At 45.7% G+C, this 24,890-nt stretch overlaps 1 protein-coding gene across 6 annotated transcripts in view; it reads left to right on the top strand.

The window, feature by feature from the left end:
- dlgap3 (discs, large (Drosophila) homolog-associated protein 3) overlaps nucleotides 1-24,890 on the top strand; it is a 1,017,459-nt gene that overhangs the window by 49,864 nt on the left and 942,705 nt on the right. Inside the window, exon 2 of one of the 6 annotated variants that reach the window (XM_038801094.1) lies at nucleotides 3,761-3,894. The exons of the other annotated variants lie outside the window; for them this stretch is intronic. The gene's annotated coding sequence lies outside the window, so the exon portion shown is untranslated. The remainder of the gene's footprint in view (nucleotides 1-3,760; nucleotides 3,895-24,890) is intronic. 6 annotated transcript variants of the gene reach the window in all.

The raw sequence follows: 24,890 nt of genomic DNA, 5'->3' as shown, positions 1-24,890 counted from the left end.
GTTTGACCCTGGATCCTACCACCCTCAACACCGTTCCTCAAAGAATTCTATTAGGTTTGTAAGACATGACCTTCCCTGCACAAGACCATGCTACCTATCACTGATAAGTCTATTTTCTTCCAAATGTGAATAGATCCTATCCCTCAGTATCTTCTCCAAAAGTTTGCCTGCCACTGACGTCAAGCTCACAGGTCTATAATTCCCTGGATTATCCCTGCTACCCTTCTTAAACAAAGGGACAACATGAGCAATTCTCCAGTTACTGGGTTATGGGGATAGGGTGGAGGTGTTGACCTTGGGTAGGGTGCTCTTTCCTAGAGCTGGTGCAGACTCGATGGGCTGAATGGCCTCCTTCTGCACTGTAAATTCTATGATAATCTATGAAGGGACCTCATCCGTGCTCAAGGATGCTGCAAATATATCTGTTAAGGCCCCAGCTATTTCGTCCCGCGCTTCCCTCCGTAACCTGGGATAGATCCCATCCGGACCTGGGGACTTGTCTACCTTAATACCCAAAACTTCCCCCTTCTTTATGCCGACTTGACCTAGAGTATTTAAACATCCATCCCTAACCTCAACATCCGTCATGTCCCTCTCCTTGGTGAATACCGATGCAAAGTACTCATTAAGAATCTCACCCATTTCCTCTGACTCCACGCATAAATTCCCTCTTTTGTCTTTGAGTGGGCCAATCCTTTCTCTAATTACCCTCTTCCTCCTTATATACGAATAAAAGCTTTGGGATTTTCCTTAACCCTGTTAGCCAAAGATATTTCATGACCCCTTTTAGCCCTCTTTATTGCGCGTTTGAGATTTGTCCTACTTTCCCGATATTCCTCCAAAGCTTCATCAGTTTTAAGTCGCCTAGATCTTATGTATGCTTCCTTTTTCATCTTAGCTAGTCTCTCAATTCCACCCGTCATCCATGGTTCCCTAATCTTGCCACTTCTATCCCTCATTTTCACAGGGACATGTCTGTCCTGCACTCTAATCAATCATTCCTTAAAAGACTCCCACATTTCAAATGTGGAGTTACCCTTAAACAGCTGCTCCCAATCCACATTCCCTAGCTCCTGCCGAAATTTGTTATACTTGGCCTTTCCTATAGTTTTGTATGAAAAGGAGACAATTTATTCAAGCTTCTAGAGTTAAAGGTAGAGTGAGTTTATTAATTAGTAAATGCAACAAAAAGAATGGTGAAACACAATATATGCATTCACACAGATTAGAAGTCAGAATTGAGTCCGATGTAAGCAATGAAAAAAGTATACCGAATAGTCCTTGACTTGCAAGGAGTAGATGCTGAATCATTATGGCCGTTATAATTTGAAATTTCAGTCGAGTTGACTCTAGCAGCTAAATAGTTGGTTTTGCAATCCCAATGTTCTGTAGTTTGGCAAATAAACTTTCCAGTTCTCTTTTCAACTGTGCTCTTTTGCTGACAGGGATAATTTCCACAGTCAGAGAGAGAGATACCTGCAAAAACGGCATTTGGAAGGGGCATTTGAGTGTGCCTGCTGTTTTTTTTTACCTTTGTCAAAACTTCCAGAACCTTCTAATAGAGAACACACAGACAAACAACCTGGGTGGCTTTCAGTTAGCTTCAAACATATTCTTTGTGTATTCCAAGTGAAAGATGGAATCCACAATTTTATCTGGATATTACTCACAGGATCCCTCGAGCTGAGATGGTCATTATGTCCCTTTGTCTCTAATGGAGATGGTAAGAAATATCCTGTCTGGAAACAGGGTGGCGTTGCATTGTCTCAACCCCAGCAATGTATCCAGTGGTTGACTGAACATCCTCAGCTATCTTCGTGATTGTATGTCCACTTAAAATAAACCTCACAGCTCTTATTTAAAGATCAAGTTTTTCGATATAATTTGGTGTTTTCCTTCATTATTATGACAAGGTTTACATTTATGCTGTGCCTTTCATGACCTCAAAACATGTCAAATGCTGCACAAGCAATTAAATTACATTTTAAACAGGCAGTCGCATGGGGAATGTGGCTGCAGTTTGTGCACAGCAAGGTTTCACAAACGGTAACATGATAATGGCCAGATAATCTGTTTCTTAGGGATGTGGGTTGAGGTATACACATTGACAGGGCATTGGGGAGAAGCTCCCCCTTGGAATAGTACCAAGGGATCATTAACATCCTCCTGAGAGGTCAGTCAGGCTTCGGTCTAATGTCTCCTCCAAATGAGCTGAGTGATAATTGTTGTCCTTGTGTTTGTTTATGGTTTACTGTGCATAGATCATTGACAAAATATATAACTTGATCAAGCATTGTCTTTATGCGGTGACTGACAAAAAGAGCACAATTAGATTAAAATGATTTTGAGAAGGGCTTTTCTCATTGTTATGCTGCAGGAGTGCTATTTTTGACCTATCTTAATGGTTGATTTACATTTTTCCTATTATGCCTAGGTTGATTGACAGCATGTACGACCGTGACTCAGAATCTGTTGCCCCTTGTGATTCACAGGTGGCATGTGTTTCATTATCTTGGATTACAGCGAAAGGTCTCTTTTAGCATTTTTCTGGACATATTTTCCCTTGGGCTTGAGTAACTAATACAAGTTTATTCCAGTGCTACGAGAGCTTGTCTGACCCTTGAGGGTTTGCAGAATATTCAGGTTTTTTTTTTCATTTCTGATGAATATCATGGCCTTTCAACACTTAATGAAGGTAACTTTGGAGAGAGAGTTTTTGTTGGCAAAATGGTCAAAATCAGCTATCTTATTTGAAAACATATAAATTACAATGGAGATCTTGTTCTCTCTGTGTCAATGGTATCGACCTCTGTTATTCGGTTAGCTGTTCAAAAGCGAATTGTGCTGGCGTCAGTGTTTATGAGGAATTTGACCATGACATTCTAAGCTATTGCACATTTCGAGGAATTTTGGACTAAAGTATCAATAACACATGGGCCAGAATTTGAAGTCACTTGGGTGGGTGTGTGACTGACCTAGAAGCACATGAAAACGCCAGAAAAGGCGCGGGCGCACGTCCTGATGTCATTGCGCACACAAGCAATATTTTAGTCGGTGGGCTGTGTGAGTCGGAATGGTGCTCGCTGACAATCAAGCAGATAATTTAGCCCATTAAGAGGCCAATTGAATGCAATTAATTGTGGCACATCTGCTTTTATGGTTGGCGGGTCGGCCGATTGGTCAGATGGCCGTTACATTTTAGCTGCAATCTCAATCAGGGTGGATTGAAAGAATATTTAAAGAGATGCCTGGAGGCTGAGGCCCAAATATGATTGTGCTGTCTAGACACGCATGGTTTAGTTATTACATTGATATTTAATTTTCACGGACCATCGGCTCCCTGAGACAGCTCCGCAGTGGTTGTCCCACTGAGAGAGCACGTTAGAAGTGCCAACTCACTGCTTCCCTTTTCCTGGCATTCATCCTCTTCCTGTCATTCCCAGCAGTGCTTAACGTTTCACAGCGAGATGACTATTAATTGGCCGGCTAGTGGAATTGCGCCACGGAGCAGAACACAACCAGGAACATGTTTAACGTCCCCTTCTGGGTCCACTGAGTCCGTGTGTCCGATCGGTGAAAGGTTCAGACCATGGAATGGCAGAGGTTGAATTCAACTAAAGACCTCTGTTTATCTCCTTGTAAAGTGTCACTTGTCCAACAAAACTTACCAACACAGCATTGGCTGAGACTGTCACCAGAAAATGTATGTATTTATATTGCACCCATATATGTTAGAACTAAACTGGTGTTGAACTTGCAGAAACTACAAGGCACGCAGTGGAATCTTACTGTGAATTCATCGGTTGCTTTACAACGCTGTCTCTGGAAGTGCCGCATTTGATTTTGAAAATGTAAAATCCGATTTTGCAACTGCCTTCATTCCCCGGATCGGAGGTCAGTATTTTATTCCACCTGCAGTTTGGTTGAGGAACTAGCACATCCACACAAAGCAAGAATTCGTATACTACATTACTGTAATGTACAAACTTTTCCCTGAGGCAACTCCTCAGCCTGAAACTGAAAGTAGAAAAAAATGAATTAAAATTAACTGTACACTTTAGTTAAGGTGGTGAAGTTATTGGGCACGGGTGTAAAACAAAGGCAAAGAGGATTTGCTTCAGGGAAATAAAGGACTTTGAAGGGATTTATATTTGCATTGGCAAACATTAGACATAATGTATAGTTTTAAGTGGGTTTAGTTTAATGTTTCTGTGCCTGGAAGGGTAAAACCTGTAGTTAGATTCATGCTGACTGCTGGACAAAGTTGTTTGTGTGTGTGAGGGTTGATTAAGTTCTATTGTGCTGAAAGAGGGCTATGCATGAAGAATAAATAAACCAGCATTGGTTACTTAGCAACTGGGGCCTTGTATGATAGAGAAGTTTTTAAGTTTCAGTTTAGCTAATTTGATTGCAGTTGCAGATAGGTAGTGAGAGAGAAGGAAGCTCTCACAGTTCTGCGAGAAGCAATTGGATTTCGAAGGCTAACGAGGGAATACTATTCTTAGCCTTGGCAGAAGAAAAGCTATATTATGGAGTAATGGGTAAGAAAACAGATTACGGAAATCTAAAGTCCAGCTACTTAAGGAAACGAGAGAAGAAGTATCCAAGAAGTCTGGAGTTAAGTGAACACAAACCAAGGTATGGTTCAGAATCCTGTGACTATGTTCCTCCACGTTTTAGTAACAGTTATGGTCTCTTGAGCCACAGTTCCTTTATGGGATCTTCCCTTCCAGTTATAACTTCATTTGTGATCATTACACCTCCATTTATATAGTGCTTTTCATGGCCAGCGGACATCTCAAAGCATTTTACAGACTAGTGAAGTAAATGTGAAGTGCAACCACTGTTATAAAGATGCAGCAGCAAATTTGTGCACAGCAAACACCCACAAATAGAAGTGTGATAGTGACCAGGTAATCTATTTGTGATGTTCATAAGGGACAAATATTGGCCCGGACACCAGCGATTAAATTCCCTGATTTTCCGTGAAATCATGCCATGGGATATTTTACACCTAAGCACAGAGGTGAGGCAGGCGTTTTACATCAGGAATTCTTCAGGGGACTGCCCTGGACCCAAACATCTCCAGCTGCTTCATCAATGACCTTCCTTCTGTCATACAATCAGAAGTGGGGATGCTCGCTGATTATTGTCCAATGTTCAACACCATTTGTGACTCTTCAGATACTGAAGCAGTCCATGTTCAAATGTAGCAAAGCCTGGACAACACCCAGATTGGGCGGACAAGTAGTAAGTAACATTCCCACCACCTAATGCTGGGCAATGACCATCTCAAACAAGAGACAATCTAACCATTGCTCCTCAACATATTACAATTGCTGAATCCCCCGATATCATCCTAAGGGTTACAGTTGATCAGAAACTGAACAGGGCATAGCCTACAAAAACAGATCAGAGGCTTGGAATGCTGTGACGAGTAACTTGCCACATAACTGGACTAACCTGGTGTGCAAAACAGCAGGACCAGTGTGTACCATCTACAAGATGCACTGCAGGAACTCACCAAGGTTCCTTCGACAGCACCTTCCAAACACACGATCACTATCATCTAAAGTCGGGGGCACGACCCGCGGGCGGGTGTCGGGAGGGTCGCGGAGTCCTTGTCTGCGGCGCGCCCGATTGCACAAATCCCCGCGCAGCAGCCGTCTTTTCATAACGCCGGCTGCAAGCGGCCGCGAACATGTTAAAAAAAGAAAAATTTGGCCATATTGCGCATGCGCGCATTATGATCGGTGCGCATTCCGCGAACATGTAAAAAAAATTCGGCTGCATTGCGCATGCGCATTGATAATCGGGCACGCATGCGCAGTGCGGCCGCTATTTTAAAAAAACGGTTACAGCTTTTTGTTTCACAAGTTCTGTTGTGGTTTTTATTCATTTATTCGTTTATTTTATTCATTTGATTTTTATTTTTTTTCATTTATTTTATTCATTTTATTTGTTTTAAAAGTTCGGGGGGGGGGTGGCTTTATTAATTTTTTTCATTATTTTACTCATTTTATTTTTCATTTATTTTATAAGTTAGGGACGGGGGTTTATTTCATAAAACTTTACAGGAAAATAATTCAGAAATTTGGACAGAAGTAGACTCCATACTCCCGACACAGGAAGGCTTCACCTTCATCCAACAGGTTCCATTGGAGGAGCGTGTACGAGGGCCAAAGGGACCCAAAACCATTTCCTCCATTTTTGGCAGCAGCAAACAAAGTAAGGGAAAATGGTGGGTCGCGCAGGTCGGCTGGCTTGGGTCCCGAAGGTTGGCCGGTGGTAAAAATGGGTCCCCGGAAAAATAGTTTGAAGAACACTGATCTAGAAGGACAAAGGCAGCAGACCCATTGGAACCCCCACCACCTGGAGATTCCCCTCTACGCCACTCATCATCCTGACTGGGAAATATATCACTGTTCCTTCACTGTCACTGGCTCAATATCCTGGAACTCCCCTCCAGAACTGTGATGTGCCCACATCATGTGGACTGCAGCAGTTCAAAAAGGCAGCTCATCACCATCTTCTCGAGGACAGCTGGGGATTGAAAATAAATCCTGGCTTAGCCAGTGATATTCACATTCCATGAGTGAATAATAAAAAATAACTCAAATCCAAAAGCACCTCTGATCTCCTCAGTACTGTTCGGAGTGTCAGCATAAGGGCAGTACGGTGGCGCAGTGGGTTAGCCCTGCAGCCTCATGGTGCCGAGCTCCCAGGTTCAATCCCGGCTCTAGGTCACTGTCCATGTGGAGTTTGCACATTCTCCCCCACAACCCAAAGATGTGCAGGTTAGGTGGATTGGCCAGACTAAATTGCCCCTTAATTGGAAAAATGAATTGGATACTCTAAATTTATTTTAACAAAGGCGTGTCAGGGTTGACTTTTGCCTCAGGTCCAGGAGTGGGACCTGAACCCACTGAACCTGTGACTCAGATGGGAGTTTCAACTGAGACCAACTAAGCCATGGCTTACATTGGTATCAGCTTAGCCACTTACTGTATCACAGTGTTAACAGGACAAACTCCAACCAATTTTCCTGGTTCTGCAGCAAGCCTTGAAGGAAATATTGGAGCTGTTCCAGAAATTGTCAGGTAATTTTCATTCCATATACTTACCCCAATATGGAGATAAGAGGGACAGGAATGCTCTTCCTTCCTCCATGTTAATACTGCCAACCAATGTTATCCAAGAATACTACTATCTTGGGCAGATTTCTCCCATGCCCCTGAAGGCAGAATCAATGGTGGGCCAGGGATTGTTTGAAGTCAGCAGAAGGCACAATATTCAGTTTCACACTGGTGTGAAATTGCAGCGGGATTTTCCGATGCTGCCCACCATGGTAGATTGGAAATCCTGCTGGAGGGCAGTGTGAAACTGTTTTGTTGCTGCTGATGGGATGCAGAGGAAGACCTGACAACATTATACCTTGCATGCCAGCAGAAAGACGTGCTGCTCTAGAACATGTCTGGACTAACCTGGTGTGCAAAAGTCAGGACTTACTTGGGGCTAGGGCTGCCTCTGGAGTTCAGGATGGAGACCACCAACAACCTTGGAGCCTGAAAATTCATGATGTGGCGATGCCGGCGTTGGACTGGGGTGGGCTCATCTGCATGCATGAGTACGGCCTCAACCGGAACGTTGGATCCATGTCGCACTACATTCACTCCTACCATCTGGCCTGGATTTGTAAAATCCCACCAACTGTCCTGGCTTGAAACAATTCACACTTCTTTAATCTGTGATTATGCCTCTCTCTGTTTGGACCCGTAAAGACTTAATTACCTGCAAAGACTCTCATTTAAAGTATCATCTTGCATCATTGACTTTGTCTATATGTGTCATTGTGGAACCAACCTCTTCACTCGCCTGATGAAGGAGCTGTGCTCCGGAAGCGAGTGATTCCAAACAAAACTGTTGGACTTCTTGCTAAAACCCCACAGCAGTGAGTAGGGGGGAAGCATTTATCTGGTGGATATTCCAGCTTCAGTTTAATTGAGAAGGTCCAGCTTCCAGTCAGAGTGTTCCTGATGGTCCTAATTTCTTCAGGAGGTCCATCTTCCTTCTTCAATGATGAGTTAATGATGTCAGGTACCTTTTTAAATGTGGCACCCAGATATGACTGTGATCTATGGCCCTGAAGCTCGCCAAGCCCCGCCACAGAAGACGCCACAAAACACCTGGATGCATAATAATTAAGCAGGGGGCGAATGATATGGCATGGTTTCCCATCACACTCCACAACAGGAAACCTGCCCAGTTCCTACCCCTGCCATGGGACTTAGTCCCAGATGGGAGAATTCTGTCCCTGGCTCCCACTTGGAATGTAATTGAACCTTGCGTTCATCACCTGAACTTACCTATTCATCAGCAACTGCTTGATGAACTGGGATATTGGAGTGACCCCCGCAATTTGCTGACCCAAAGAAATGAGGCTCAAGGACCTGCCCTTTCTGGTGTGTGATTCCAGCCACCATTAGAGGTGGAGTTCAATTCATTTAGCACCCATTTTATGGGACTCCTGAATCGGAATAAAAGGAGAGTTTTTTGGATTGGAAAAATTCAATCCTTTTCTCATCCAGTATTTTTTTATTAAACAGGCCCAATTAAAAAGGAAATTAGTCAAAATGTCAGAATGGAGACCCAGATGCGGCATTTGTAACTCATCAGGCTACAGAAAGAAGGATCTGTCTCAGTTTTATATTTACAGCACAGAAGAGAATAGTTGGGAGGAGATACCTATTGCCAGATCCCTGTTTACTTTTACAACTGTTCCAATTTTCTATTATATATCCAGAAGCCCCATGTGGGTAAGTGGGTATTTAGATGGATTGATACTGATAGTGTGATGCCACAAATCCTATTTCTCTATATTCTCTGCCTCAGTTAGCATATTTCGAACCCCTGCATAGAACAGGCACTGCAGACACATAAATGAATGATGGGTGACTGCGCGGGATTCTCCGATCCTCCGCTGGGTCGGAGAATCGGCAGGGGGGGGGGGGGGGGGGGGCGTGAATCCCGCCTCCGCTGGCCACCGAATTCTCCGGCACCGGAGATTCGGCGGGGGCAGGAATCGCGTCGCGCTGGTCGGCAGCCGCTCGCAGTGCCCCCCCCGGCGATTCTCCGGCTCGCGATGGGCCGAAGTCCCGCTAGTTCTTTGCCCGTCCCGCCGACGTAAATTGGACTAGGTCCCTTACCAGCGGGACCTGGTGGCGCAGGCGGGCTCTGGGGTCCTGGGGGGGCGCGGGGCGATCTGGGTCCGGGGGGTGAGCCACGGTGGCCTGGCCCGCGATCGGGGCCCACCGATCCGCGGGCGGGCCTGTGCCGAGGGGGAACTCTTTTCCTGCGCATCGGCTGTGTCAGCCTCCGCTATGGCCAACACGTAGGTGACCCCCCCCCCCAGCGCATGCGCGGGGATGACGTCAGCAGCTGCTGGCGCTCCCGTGCATGCGCGGCCCTGCGCCGGCCGGCGGAGTCACTTCGGCCCCGGCTGGCGCGGCGCCAAATGCCTTTCACGCCGGCCGGCGGGGCGCCAACCACTCCGGCGCTGGCCTAGTCTCTGAAGGTGCGGAGGATTCTGCACCTTTGGGGCGGGCCAACGCCGGAGTGGTTCACGCCACTCCGTCCCGCCAGGACCCCCCGTCCCGCTGAGGGGAGAATCCCTCCCTGTGTTTCTATACTGGATTACTACACAGCCCTCTTGGATGCAGTAATATGAATGACCTTTTGGAGGTTGCCTACCCCTTTAAGCCCAACCGCCACACCCCCAGCACTGCAATTTCACCAGTGAACCCCTGAACACAGGACCACTCTAACTTGTCTCAAAATGGGAGAAGTCTGCCGATTGTCTTAGTGGTGGATTAAATGATACAATCATCCCATTAGCACACTTGGCCTGGTAACAGATAATGAACATATGCTTACTCATTTAAGGCAACAGTATTCTTCATAACATAGCTCTTGGTTCATTAATAGTTCAGTCACTAAGTGTACTATTCCTTAGTTCTAACTAAAGGTAGTCCCAGTTTGGGATTGGCCATATAAATAATTCTTACAATGTAATTAACCAAGAAAATCCACAAAATGGTCCATGAGTTGTGTTCTTATCAAGTTGTGTAAGAAATCTTCTGAGAAGGGTACACTTTGTGTTATCCGGCATTGACCACCAGGAATTCCTGATGTTACCCTGTTTCATCACTTTACCGACTGTAAGCAATTAATGGAGTTATCCAGAATGCAGATCTGTATGCTGTATTATTTTATAATTTAATTTATGCTTAATATACTGTTTTAAATTGGGAGCAATTACCTCCTGATTACTTGCATATTTGTCCATGCTACAAGTATTGTGTTGTAAATGGAGTTCTTCATTAACCAGCATTTGTAATTAGCCAGTGCCACCCAATCCCCAAGCATACGGGATAATAAAAGATTTTACTGTAGTTTTAAGAGTTGTATTTTGAACATCTTTCTCTATCCTGCTGACTCTATATTCTATTTGTAAATAAATCTGACTTTCTATTTGAGCCCATCCACAGTAATGTGCTCAGTCTCGCATTTAATACCTTTCAAAGATGACCAGAAGATTGTGGTGGGCGAATCGCATTATGTGTGGTTGCCGTTATCACTGTAACAAGGCATTGTTAATTCAGGATACAGTGGCTCCAAAAATATGCAGGCCACAATCCTAGTAGTTACATTGGGATTGTACACATTGAGGTTTGGGTTTCACCGACTATTTCTCATTTCACTCCATGCTCAGCCTCTGATCTGGTGCCAAGATCTGAGTGAGTTGGGAAAGCGGGAACTACCTGCCCCATGCGCGCCCATGTGGCTTCACATTGGTAACATTTACCATCATGAAGAGTGGGCAGACCTTCCATCTTTCGGAAAGCTGCCCTGGAAAAAATGAAGCTCTGCAGAACCAATATCTATTTTGGAAGGACTCCTATCCCTGTCACAGCATATATATTGGTGGAGATTTTGGTTTGCAGAAAAACTGGTCAGCTATGGAAACCATCATTTTGTGAACACCTGTGAAAGAGTTGGGAGAAGGTCAAAACCACACCCTGAACCTTGGTTGATTTTCTTTCCATGTGTAATCCAGAAGAACTAACGCTGACTGTCGCAGCCCTATGTTGTCCCATCAGAGATCAGTGAATCAACTTGGGCTGAGTGTTAAACTCTGGACCTTGTTGGTGACTCAGTTACAGGTAGATCAGGTGAAGGTCCAATTCCAGGCTGGATATTCTGACAAATGACAAGTAGATTTATAGCACAGAATCAAGCCATCAGGCCTAATGAGTGTTTATGCTCGCCCCATTTCATCTAACACCTCTTCAGCTCACCTTTCTCTTGCTTTCTCCTGGAATTTCTTCCCTCACAGCACTGTGGGTGTACCTACACTTCAGAGACTGCAGAGGTTCAGGAAGGCAACGAGGGCAACTGGGAATAGACAATAAATGCTTGCCAATCCAGCGCCTCCCTCATCCCATGAATATATTTTTAAGAATCACCCACATGTGCTCACCAGGTTTCCCCTTCCTGCACTAACTACCTCAATTACTTCTGGTGACAGGTTTCAAAACGTTCTCTGGATAAAGAGGATTCTCTTGAATTTCCTTTTTGACTTACCAATGACATCTGTTGCTGCATGGATGTATACTCTGGTTGTGGTTGATGAGAGCACAAAGCCACAGTTTTCTCTGTGTAAGCATATTGCAAACAGCAGCTGTGTCTGCCAATTCAGAAAGAATGCTAATGCATGTTAAATTAGCTTAACAGTCAACTTAGTGGAAGAGTGGTTCGACGAATTTCACACTCAACGCAACAAATTAAAGTACATTTTCTTGATGTCACTGGAAGATGCAATGATGCATGAAATGGTATTTCTGTGAGATGCTGTCCTTTCTGGCTCTGTACTCTCCTATTTGTCCATAGATCTGCTCTTGCCAGAAGTTTAAAGTTCTGCCCTTCATGTGTTAAAGTTTGTTTGATGTGGTTGAATTACAATAATAGTTGTTTAAGTTGGGGAAATATCCGGCATCACTGTATCACTACATTTTTAAAATCAATAGCTGGCCATTTTTAAATATTGAAATTATTAGATGTTACATCATCTTGTTGAAAAATAAATTTTGAACACCGTGCAAATGTCTGCAAGCAAGGTTTCACTTTATTTATGTTACACTGATTTCAGCTCGGAATATCACCTCCTCCAAGTAAAACAATCTCTTCTGCCAAATCTGCTATTGTTAACCAGCGCTAATGTGCCATTGGTAGCACAGAGAAGAAGCATTCAGGTGTGAATGCATTTAAATATTGAAACGGTAACAGTCTGTTCTGCTATTCATTGAAAGCCACATTCCCTATAAAAATACTAATCCTATTATGGCTGAACAAAGAAAGAGTATTCCATTCCGAAGCGAGCATTCTTCAATGCGAATGCGCACTTGTATGTGTGCTTGTGTTCATTAAGGTGAAGCATGGAGAAATGGAACATTTCCCCCATATACCCAGTGACTGAATCAAGGGTGTTGGTGAGATAAAATTGGAGTTCCTCCTCATTTATAAATGCACACACACAAACCATTCAAGCCCTATCTTTCAGACAGATCTAAACTTGAAAACATCTTTTCTCCTTCCTTTCCATTGTGATTGCTTTAGGCTCTGAGAGAGGAAGGCAAATTAATGTCACATCTGAAAGCAGGCTCATGCTGTGCATTGAAACCCACTGGGAACCATACTTCAACTGCCCAAATGTCACTCGGTTAAGATACCTTGCTCCCCCTGGGACAACTAGAACGCTTTCCTCCGATTGGGCTGTGCTGATTCAAAGCCTTAGTCTTGCAGGTGAACATTCTAAGCTAGTGTACATCTCTCTGCGTTACCCTCTTCAGCATTTTGTTTGACAGTCAGAGCTTTAAGCTTTAGGAAAGGTTTAGCTTGCTATTGATTGCTATTTTCTGTTTAGTAGTGGCACTCACAAAGTTATTGAGAACCGAAGGGCCTGTGATAAGGATTCCATCGCAGTATGATGCTTGACGAGAACAGAATCATTTAAGTCTGTTCCTCGGTCTGTGAAAGAAACAGTTCTTAATGTTGAGGAAAGGAAGTGGTGCGATTAGAATTTCTGACTGCAGCATTTTTGATCACTGCCACCAGGAACTGACACTTTTTTACTGCAAGAGAACGAATAATTTTAATATAAATATTAAGTGAGGAGAAAAATCCAATACTCGTTATACTTTAAGCATTCACTCATGACTAAATGATACATATATTCTTGATGCTTTAACTGTACAGGTTATTAATATTATGCACAGCTGATGATGCTGTTGGAGCCTATTGGTGCAGGGAGAGTGGAATAGAGTATTGAGAGAATTTGGAAAGAGGTATGCAAGAGATGTGCCTGGAGTGAAGAAGACTCTTCGATTGATTACTGGAAAGGAAATATTGTTTTCCTTGCCCACTTCACGTAAGTGAAGGACTAGATTTCACTTCCCCTCACATACCTTGGTTGCATGAATGCATGGATTTGTCACTGTATCATGGAGGGAAAGGCTGGTTCAGGGACAATGTGAAAATGGTCAGAAAGAATGAAAGGTGATTTAGAGGCCCCAGATAACTAAATTCAACATGTGCATATTGTCCTGTAAAAACATTCTGAGATTGTGAGGGTCATGTTTGGGGAATGAATCCTTGTACATTTCTTTCTTCTTTATTCTTTCATGGGATGTGGGTGTCGGTGGCAAGGCCAACATTTGATGCCCATCCTTAGTTGCCCTTGAACTGAGTGGCTTGCTAGGCCATTTCAGAGGGCAGCTAAAAGTCACCCACAGATTGCATGGGTCTGGACTTGCACTTAGGCAAGGCTGGCAAGTATCCTTTCTTGAAAAGCATTAGCGAACCAGATAGATTTTTCCAACAGTCGATCGCAGTTGTCATGGTCACCGTAACTAAGGCTGCTTTATTTTCCAAGTTTGATTAATTGAATTTAAATTCCACCAGTTGTCATGCTGGGATTTTAACCCATGTCTCCAGTGCATTAATCTGGACCGCTAGCTTTTGGGCGGGATTTTTCAGCTTGTCCCGCCAGTGGAATCTTCCTACCCTGGGTAAGGTGACCCCCTTTGGCAGGATCCCCAGTGGCTGGACAGGCAAGCCACGCAAAAATGGCGTAGACATCGGTGGAACCAGAAGATCGTGTTGCCACTGCTGATATGGGAAATCCCGGTGTGTGGGGGGAGGGGGGGGGGGGGTCTGAAAATCCCGGCTGCCTTGCTTTTCAGAGGCACAAACTTCCAACTGAAGATATAACAAAGCCCGTTAACCAGGTCGAGCAGCACTTGAACAACACTTGCACAGCCAGCCCCACTCAGCTCACAGCCATTTCACCATGAAGAGCGGATCCAAGTGTTGGCGATGCAGACCTGGGAGGCTCCTCGATTCAATGGCGGCCAGGAGGGATATCCTGTTTCCCTGAGGGTCCCGATGGGTTGGCCACAGGCAGCGGATGCAACCTGGGAAGTGGTAGCGGCGACCAGAAGCTCAGGGAGTGTGACCAGGATGATTGGCCTCCCCCGTCCTCCAGTGTTGTAAGAAAGTCAATGACCTACACCGGACAGCAAGGGCAAGGGTGTTGGGTGTAAACCTGGACCCATCCCATGGAGTGGGGAAGGTGGCCACCAGAGCCTCTGAGTTCCACCCCTCTGATGAGGCCACGTCTCGAGGTCAGCACACGGGACATGGTGACATGGCTGTACATGTGCCATTGTCAAGTTCACCGGGGTCCTTCAACCCCAGAGCCCCAAGGTTTGCCCGCCAGGAGCATCGAAGACCACGGCAGCTGGCTGCCTCCACCTCAGATGTACATACTGGGGAGACACCTAGATGTAGCGGTAGATCGAGGACAACCAAGCACGTTGAGGATCACGGAGGGCAGTGGGGGAGGGGGAGAGGGTGGGGGGGGAGGTAGGTAGGGGGTGAGGAGTTGGTGGAGCGTCACTATTGGGAAAGTGGGAATTGCACATGTGACAAATTAAAAATCCTTGCGTGCAACCAATATGGCACCTCTATCACTTTCTCCCACTATGTGGGTTGACATCCAGCATCCAGGCAGTCTCACCAACCCCCGCCCCAGGTTCCCCTCCCTCTCCCTCCCCCATGTTATGTCAGGATGTGAGGACACAGCAAACCACCATTAGGCAGCGACCCTCTGGGGGATGTGTCGGGCACCATCAGAGTGGTCGACGCATCGGAACTGCATCTTGAGGAGTCCAATGCACCACTCTATGACAGCTTGGATGGCCACATGGGCCTCATTGTAGCGGGTGTCCGCTTCGGTCTCCGGCCTCCTTACTTGCATCATTAGCCAGGCCCTCAGCCCCAGGAGCCATCTGCCCATCCTGGGGTGGCCCTTGAAGAGGCCGGGGATGACCAACTGGCCAGGATGTAGCTATCGTGCACACCCCTTGAGAAGCGTGGGCATGGTGCATCCCGGCGATAGCAGAGAATCCTGCTGCCTGGGCATCTTCTTGGGCTTGGTTCATTTCAAAGTTTATATAGTTTTCCGCCCAGGCAACAGGACATCCGTGACCTGTGGGCTGTGGCCTGCGAGATGCTACACAGCTCGCCCCTCGAGCCTGGAGGGATCCTCAGGTGAAAAAGGGCTGTAGTGACCTTGACGGCCACCGGGAGTGGGAGTCCTCCATTGCCACATGGTGCCAAGTCCGCGAGAACATGGTCCTGGTTGCCGTAGTGTCTCCTTGTTGAGGCGGAGCCTCTTGCGGCACCTGCTGTCTGTCATTTTTTCCAACAACCAACGGCGTCGTTTGTCAATTTCCTATTGAAGCCATCCCACACTGCCGGGAAACCCACAGTGGGTGTGCGGAGCTGGCAGGAAAGGTGGGGTTGGATTCTCCAACCCCCAACGCGAAAATTGCATTTGGTGATGGCGCACAGAATCTGTTTTGGTGCTGAAATCGGGAGCGGCGCTTATTTTTAAATTCTCCGACCCCGAAAAACAGGCATATTTGTGGAGTACGCCGCGCCGAGTATCCACCGCCTCAGACCATTGCCTGAGACCTGCCCTGCGATGTTCCGTTACTGACCGTCCAAATTCCCGATGGCATGGGACTCTCATGGTCCCAGCCGTACAGGAACCTCGCGAGGCAGGTGCGGAATCAATCCGGGGCTGCCACAGTTGGGGGAGGGCCGATCGGAGGACGGGGGTGGGGGCTTCATTCGGGGCTGAGGGCAATGTGGACAGGCGGTCCGGGGCACACAAGCAGCCTACTTTGTCTGTCCAGGTCCGAGGGCTGAGTCCGCCATGGAGCAAGATGTGGCCGCTGCAGGCCGCCGACATGCGCATGCACGGCCTCTGACCCCGAAGTGCTGGGGCCGTATCGGTAGCTGGAGCTGCGAGCTCTGTGATGGCTGCCTGCTAGCCCCCAGAAAAATGGGGAATCTGTGATCTTTTGATGCCAGTTTTCTTGGCGTAAAGGACCACAGTTTTCCTGACGGAGTGGGGACTTCGTCCCAAAAACGGAGAATCCAGCCCGTGAATTGCAACAGCCAGAGAATTCAGACCATTTGAAAAAAAATCTTAAATTAGGATATTTGTTCTGTTTATTTCTCTGTCTTTCTCAGCAGATGACGGTCATTAGAATATTTACTCTTTGTCAATTAAAGTAAGAGCATCCAAAAGGTCAGAAGAGGAGTGAGCTATAAAATAGTAGGTGGACAAACTTCAACAAACTTCAGAGAGTTGTGAATACCACCCAGTCCATCACACAAACCTGCCTCCCATCCATTGAATCGATCTGCACCTCCCGCTGCCTGGGGAAAGCGGGCAGCATAATCAAAGATCCCTCCCATCCGGCTTACTCACTCTTCCAACTTCTTCCATCGGGCAGGAGAGACAGAAGTCTGAGAACACGCACGAACAGACTCAAAAACAGCTTCTTCCCCGCTGTCACCAGACTCCTAAATGACCCTCTTATGGACTGACCTCATTAACACGACACCTTATATGCTTCATCCGATGCCAGTGCTTATGTAGTTACTTTGTATATCTTGTGTTGCCCTATTATGTGTTTTCTTTTATTCCCTTTTCTTCCCATGTACTTAATGATCTGTTGAGCTGCTCGCAGAAAAATACTTTTCACTGTACCTCGGTACACGTGACAATAACCAAATCCAATCCAATCCAACAATGCACTGGAAACAGAAAGCGAAAATAGAAATAGGAAAGGGAAGCATGGAAAGGAAACTGACCCTCCCAGTCACTAAGGATACAAAAACTGAACCTGAGGTTTAGAAACCAAAAATTCGGGACAGATTTAAATAACTGAGTCTATATAAAGGGACGCATAGCCATTGCTAAGCTCATGAGTTGCAGCTTAGAGCTAGTGTGTGCAGTTTGCGGCTCACAGGGAGGTCGCCAAAGTAAATGACAGTCAGATCGACCTGTACTGTAAGCAAAGTAAAAGAATCTAACTTCATCGTTGACCCTGCATAACGCCAATGAGGTGCAATCTCTGAATTTTGTGAGGTAACAGTTTGCCTAATTTAATGCTAATGGAAGAATCTACCATGTGCCCCACAGAGTTTTGTGGCAAAGAAAGCAACTGGCATATTAGCTTGGAAGTCGTGGGAAAAAGATCCAGACCAAGGGATTGAGTTAAGAGGTAGTAAATGAAATTCTTACCTGAGAATAACTGAAGCTGAGGGGAACTAGTCTCCAGAGGACCCTGGCATACTTTTGGTGTTCCCTGCAGAAATAAATAACTTTAAGAGTGAGGTGTTTTATCAGAGAATTCCTGGGGAAAGTAAAAGAAAATGCCTGGTTATAAACCCTGGATAGGATTTTAAAGATGGTGAGCGATCGGGGCAACTGCTGACTCTCAAACAACCACTGCCACTTAACACTCACTTGAGCAGTGAGTGGCAGTGGGCAGGACTTCTGTCTGCTTTTGGAAGGAGGTCCTGCCCCTGACAGATATCCAACTTGACCAGGCACAGTGCTGCAGTGGCCAGAGGTGTACTGCAGCGCACTGCCTGGAACTAAACCGGGATTATTGAAAAGTTAAATCCCGGGGCTGAAGGGTAGGAGACATCCTGGGGGCGGGGAGGAAATGTGGTGTGAGAGGTAGGGCAAGGAGAGGAGAGCCTCTCAGAGCTCCAATGTCCCGGCAGGCGGGCACCCCAACTCTGAGGGGGCGTTCAGAGTCAAGTGCCTTTCCCTTCCCACCCGGAATGGGGAAAAGTTTTATTCTCACTTTCCTATCCTATGCAAGCCCGCTTCTACAAGCCTAAAAATTGAGACTGGGTGGGATAAGTCCCTGAGTGGCCAATAAGTGGCCACTTGAGTGCCTTAATACATGAAAGCGTGAGATTCCCACCCAAGGCCCTGCCCACCCAAAGGTGAAATTGCATCTGGGTTTGGGTGAATGAGTGCCTGAGGGGATTCCCATCCATTCAATTTCCACCCCCTCCCACCCCCGCCTCAGTCCACCTTGGAAAGAGTGTAAAATTCTGCCCCATGTTTTTTAAGTTAATAATGTTTGTTTTGTTGAAGTTTCTTATATATAATAAAGCGTGTTCTTTTATTTAAAAATGCGAAATCTTTGGCATACTTCCATTGGTTAAGCCAAAGTGTTCAGATTTCTCTTTAAATATTACCAGTCCCTAACTGGATCATATCAAGCTGTATAATCAGTATTTGAGATTTTTTAATCTCAATTTCCTCAGGCTTCATCCCCTTTTTTTCTCTCTCTCGATACGATTAATCTGAATAAACCAAAATGGTCTCTGTTAAATAATTTTAAAACCACTAAGTAGATGTGGATAGAGGGCAAAGATCAGTATTCCAACAAGCCTCTCCACTCATAGTACTGATGCAGCCCACGACGTTGATCGACACTCGAATTGCACACGGGGCGGCATGGTGGCACAGTGTGGCACTGCTGTTTCACAGAGCCACAGACCCGGGTTTCATTCCGGCCTTGGGTCACTCTCTGTGTGGAATCTGCATGCTCTCCCCGTGTCTACGTTGGTTTCCTCCGGGTGCTCTGGTTTCCTCCCACAGTCCAAAGATGTGCGGGTTAGTTGGGGTTCAGGCGATAGTGTGGGGGAGTGGGGCTAGGTAGGGTGTCCCTTCAGATGGTCAGTGCAGACTCAATGGGGTGGTTGGCTTCCTTCTGCCACCTCTGGGATTCTGTAGCCTGCATTTGGCGAGCAGAGTCACACCAAGTTCAAACACAGACTTTCGAATGATGCTTCAAGAAAAACTTTAAAGAATGCATCGAAAGAATAAACCATCCTGTCATTGAAGGGGAAAATGTTGCTGTTTAAAATTTAATTTCAAATCTTACACTGAGTATTCGAAATTTCAGTCCTAAAGGAAATAAATGGTTGAGGTATTTATTTCTGTGTAATCTGAGTGATTCGTGGGTAAAAGATAATGCAGAACGATATAATAGTGTGATAGGTATCATTACAGGTTATTGTTATCATTTAGCACTGGAATGTCACATGGAGTATCATCTTCTGACCCTTTGCTGCCTGTCGTGTATCCTGTTGCTGATCCATCGCTTGAGCCCTCACTTTTATCACCCCACCTCTTCCCCTGCCCTGCTTCTGCCCCACTGCTATACTGTAACCCATTCTCCCTTTTCAATCTTCACTTCCTCATAACTGCCAATTCCTTAATGTCTTGAGCTGCTATCATTTTCCCATTACCTAACCCCTTTACCCCTTTGAAATATTCATATTGCCCTCTCTTTTAGCGATGCCGATTGCTTTGCTTAATGTTTTCAGCATTTTCTATGCATTTGCTTTCTTAATTCGAAGAGCAGCAGTCTTTTGCTTCCCGTTTGTTAGTGGAAATTTGTTTTTAGATTGTTTTTGTCCTATTCCTCTCTCTGGTCACTGTCATGCTGCTGTTCTCATTGACCTTGTTTATTCCTTCAGGACACATTCTCTGCTTTGTGTATAGCACAGAATGTCAAACATATTCTCGTACTTTTGCGAATAATACCCTTTTGAAAGGTTTTCCAGAGCAAAGTGGCTTTGGCATTTTGTTCGTTGATACCAACGATCGCTTCCTTCCTGATTATCTACTTCGCACCAACACCTTTCAGTAATTCAACCTATTCCGAGTCAAAACAGAATACATTAATGTGAAATTACACTTTTTTATCTTTAATGTTATGAGCACAAAAACCCTGTCAATGTCACATTACTCCAGCAGCATGACTTTGAGAGATTGAGATCCTGAGGAAAAACCTGGGGGAAACTTTGTCCCCTTCACGTACTCCATCACCCCCTAAGGCTCTCTGAGAGAGAGAGAGTCTCCGAGACACTTCCTGTTTTTCCCCCCCCTTGTTTCCATTCTTACCAACTTCTTCCATTAGATTTATTCATTCTATAATGTCTGCAGTTCCACAATAAACACTGACAGACAGGGAGAGATTCCAAAAGTACATCTGGCATTAAGAAACATAAATGAACTGAAGTGAGAGAATTCTGCCTCCCATCACAACAGCGATTAAAGAATTTGAGGTTCATTTTAAGCGCATAAAACTGTCAAAAGTGTGTACGCTTAAAAAAAAGAATTCTTTGAGTTGAACAAGTATTTTTGAAAACTGCGCCTTGCATGCATACACACACTGGAAGAGAGGTCAGTGACTAGGGGTTGATGTGTTGGGTACTCTGGGTCCGTGGAGACTGCGTCTACCTCAGCAGTAACCCATACAGGCTACCAACACTTGAAATAGTACAACACTATTTTATTAAGCTAGAAACTGTTGAACATAGTTTCACTGTGGGTCGACACTATGTTAGATTAAACCAAAGACCTATGCCTAACCTAACCAGTCTATGCAGTCAGCACATGGTGAAGATCTGTGCTACAAGCTGTGAGCTCGGTCCTTCTGAGAGGCTGCATCCCGCATGAGCGGGAAAACTGATACCCTCTGTCTTTATAGTGAGTGTGCTCGAACTGGTGATTGGCTGCGGTGTTGTGTATGTTGATTGGTCTTGCTGTATGTCAATCAGTGTGTGTGTCTGCACCATGATATACAGGTGTATATTATGACAGGGGTGATTGAGGGATTGTTGTTTCTCTTCCCACACTCTCTTTCCACAGCAGCTTTTTTTACCTGGAACAGGTTGCCAGCCTGTCACCAGAGACTTGTAGCTTGTGCAGTGGCACTCTGCATCAAGCATGGCAGCCCAGGAGCCTCTCCCATTCTCACCGCCTACCATTGGCAGGTTGTAAGGTGTGGTGAACGTATTGCTACTGCAATTCACCACTGTACTGTATTATGTTGATTATCCTGTGGGCTCTGCCTGTGGCTCCACCCGCTCGGGGATGGTATATAAACCTGCAACCTGTAGGCGGCACTCAGTACAGAGCAGTCGCAGGCAGGCACAGATCGAGCTTATTAAAACCACTGCTCACTTCTACTAATTGTCTCGTGTGAATTGATGGTCGCCTCATAAGGATTTTCCACTCAACCTGTGTGGCCACATTATGGACGCACCTTTCTTGGCCAACAAGTTGTGTGGTGGGGCTCGAATGGAGGGGCTCGAATACCTGTTGCGCCAAAAGGCTTCCGGCGATTAGAGGGGAGATGAGGAAAAATCTTTTTACCCAGAAGGTTGTGGGAGTGTGGCATTCACTGCCTGAAGGAGCAGCAGGGCTAGAAACCATCAACTCTGAATATCCACCTGAAGTGAAATAACGTGTAGGGTTACCGACCAAATGCTGGAAATAGAAATTGAACTGGGTGGCTTGCTTGATGGCAGTGCAAACGCGATAGGCCAAGGGGCCTCTTTCTGTGCCATAAAACGTTTATGATTCTAAATATTTCCATAGAATCCCGACAGTGCAGAAGGAGGCTATGCGCCCCATTGAGGCTGCAACAACCATACCAAGAGCGCCCTACCTTGGCCCACTCCCCTGCCTTATGTCCCTAACCTGCACATGTTTGGATACTAAGGAACAATTTATCATGGCCAATCCAACTAACCTGCACATCTTTGGACTGTGGGAGGAAACCGGAGCACCCGGAGGAAACCCACATAGTCATGGGGAGGAGGTGCAAACTTCACAGTCACCCAAGGTCGGAATTGAATCCAGGTCCCTCTTGCTATAAGGCAGCAGTGTTAACCACTGTACCACCCCAGATAATAGATCCTTGATATTAAATTTGAAAGCAGTATGTTAATTCGTCCCACAGTCCAAAGATGTGCGGGTTAGGTGGATTGGCCAGGCTAAATTGCCCTTAGTGTCCTAAAAGATAAGGTTAATGGAGGTTGTTGGGTTACGGGTATAGGGTGGATACGTGAGCTTGAGTAGGGTAATCATTGCTCGGCACAACATCGAGGGCCGAAGGGCCTGTTCTGTGCTGTACTGTTCTAATTCTAATTAATTATGTGGGTAAATTTGGAAAGGTGGAGTTCGACCTTCCAAAGATGTAATGAAACAATGACAGGTGAGTGTGTGATTGTAACAGACAGGGCAAAATAATGCTCGTTAAATATTCCTAATGCCTGGAAGGGGAGTTAAGCTAATTATGGGGATTTCACGCATTTCATTACTGACCAAATGTATTGCTCTAAAGGGAGGAGAAATGAAAAGGCAAGGCAGACAAACAATGCACTTGTGGGTCAACGTTTAGCATATTCGGAAATATGATTTTCCTCTTCAACAGGGGACGCATGTGACATGAAATTAAATATTCAAAAAGAATCCCAAAATACCATGGAGTGCTCCTGTGTTCATGGTAGACCTCTTATTTAATTCAGACAACATGGCACAGAAATATCCATCCAATTTTCTAATTCAAAATTGCAGAAGTTAAGCAAATCGCTTGAACCTGCAGTGTCTCTTCAGGGAAAGTAATTTATTTCTGGTTTAATGGGAGAAAGGTTAGAAAATGACAATGGCCAGTGGAGTTGCAGGCATCAATAATTCATCTTTTTATTACCCCATGGCCAGTTTGGCATTTGAACAGTAGGTCAGACTCTAAATGAGAGCAAAGTTCTGGAATTCCACCGTTCCCCCCACCCCCGCCACCCAACAGCCTTTTTCAAAAGAGTAGGGAAGAGAAATTGCGGGAGTCAAGTTCTAAGAACTTAATGAACTATTTCTGAATCTACCCTTCCTCACTAAGTTGGATTTGGACGACAGCTTGGTCAGCTGGGTGCACTTTTGTCTCTAAGTTAGAAGGTCGAGCCTAACTGTTGACTTGTCTGCGTAATCTGGACTGACGGATGAGTGCAGTACAGTCTTCAAAATTTACATTCTACGCTTTTTTGGTCAAATGATGCGATCCATCTACTATGGTCATGGATGTCTATCACATGGTACAGATTTTCGATGATAAAGGATGGGAGGAGGCCTAAGTGGAAAAAAAACACCAGCATGGACTGGTTGGGCCGAATGGTCTGTTTTTGTGCAGTATGTGCAATATGATCCGATGTAATCATTGTGTCCTCTTGGCCAACATACTGAAATGAAAGACATCACCTAAATACCATTCCTTAACAACTTCATACAACAACAGTTTAAATAATACATAAAAATTGAACGAACCACGTTGGTGCAATCCCTTAATGCCGGCCTTGTGGATGCCTTTGCAAAGCACTGTTACCCCAGTGGCCACAACGCTGCTGGTGGAAGGCTGTTGACATCCGGTTGAGGCGGGGGTGTGTGGCTGCAGATCAATTTGCAGATAACATTCAGCACCTCTGTACCTTGAAGGTGCAGCACCTCTGCAGCGTATATGGCAGAAATATGGCAGACTGGGAGTTGCAGGACTCCATGAAAGAGGACAGCACACTGGTGCACCAAAGAACCACTCACTCCTCTGGTGAAGTCCCTCAGCAACCCAAGCAATCTTCTGGAGCATTTTGAGCACTGGCACCTGTACTTTTTATGGCACCAATGTGAGCTTGGATGGAATCAAGCTGAGCTTGCATGGCAACAAGCAGAGATCTCATGACCTTTAGTCTAAGCTTCCACTGCAGCACACATTTTGGCTCTGCTGGAAAAGAACCTGAGACAGCAGCCACTGGGTGCTGCATCACCGCTGAGTCTTCAAGTGCAGCTATCGTATTGGCCATTGTTGCCATGCTACAGAGGCTGGGCTCCAAGCCCTGCGCATGTTGGAACCAGACTCTCCCGCGATTCTTGACCGTGACCGAGACTTTCGAATGGACCTACCAATGCACCAAGCATGCATTTTCAAGAACAGCAGCAGTATTGTTTTTAGCACATAAGTAGGCACCTGTTTATGGGGGGGGTACATATACATTTGGGCGCCAGGGAAACAATTGCAGAACAATTACAGAGGGCAATACATGAATGGATATGGTGTTGATGTTGTCGCTTACTTCTCCCGGACGGTTTTCACTGCCGTTGTCTTCTCGCGATCAGCTCCGCTTCCTCCATTCGTCTCGTATTACACCGGATTTTCCTTGTTCTCTGCTCCTGCAGATGCCAAGTTTGTTATTGTTCCCGTGCCCTCCTTCCGGCTGACATTCCCTTGCCTCCCACCCATCTCACTGGTTCCCCTCTATTGTTCCCTGTCTCCTCCCTCTTCCAGCCCCCCCCCCCCCCCACTTCTCCTGTGGTTTGCCTTTCTTTTCTCCTAGGTTTAGCTGCTATTCCCCCCCACCCCAGGTCTATACCTCCCTCCCCCACCTCGGCTACTTTCCCCTGATTCTTGGCTATCTGACTATCCTTCTGCTTGTTCGTTGGCCACACACAGGTCCCGGAACAATTGGGTGAATGGATCCCACGTTCTGTGGAAGCCGTTGTCTGACACTCGGATGGCGAATGTGATTTTCTCCATTTGGAGAGATTCTGA

This window comes from Scyliorhinus canicula, chromosome 1 (assembly GCF_902713615.1).
Source record: "Scyliorhinus canicula chromosome 1, sScyCan1.1, whole genome shotgun sequence".
Lineage (NCBI taxonomy): Eukaryota > Metazoa > Chordata > Chondrichthyes > Carcharhiniformes > Scyliorhinidae > Scyliorhinus > Scyliorhinus canicula.
The sequence above is the reverse complement of the archived record's forward strand: the minus strand, read 5'-3'. Positions and strand labels throughout refer to the sequence as shown.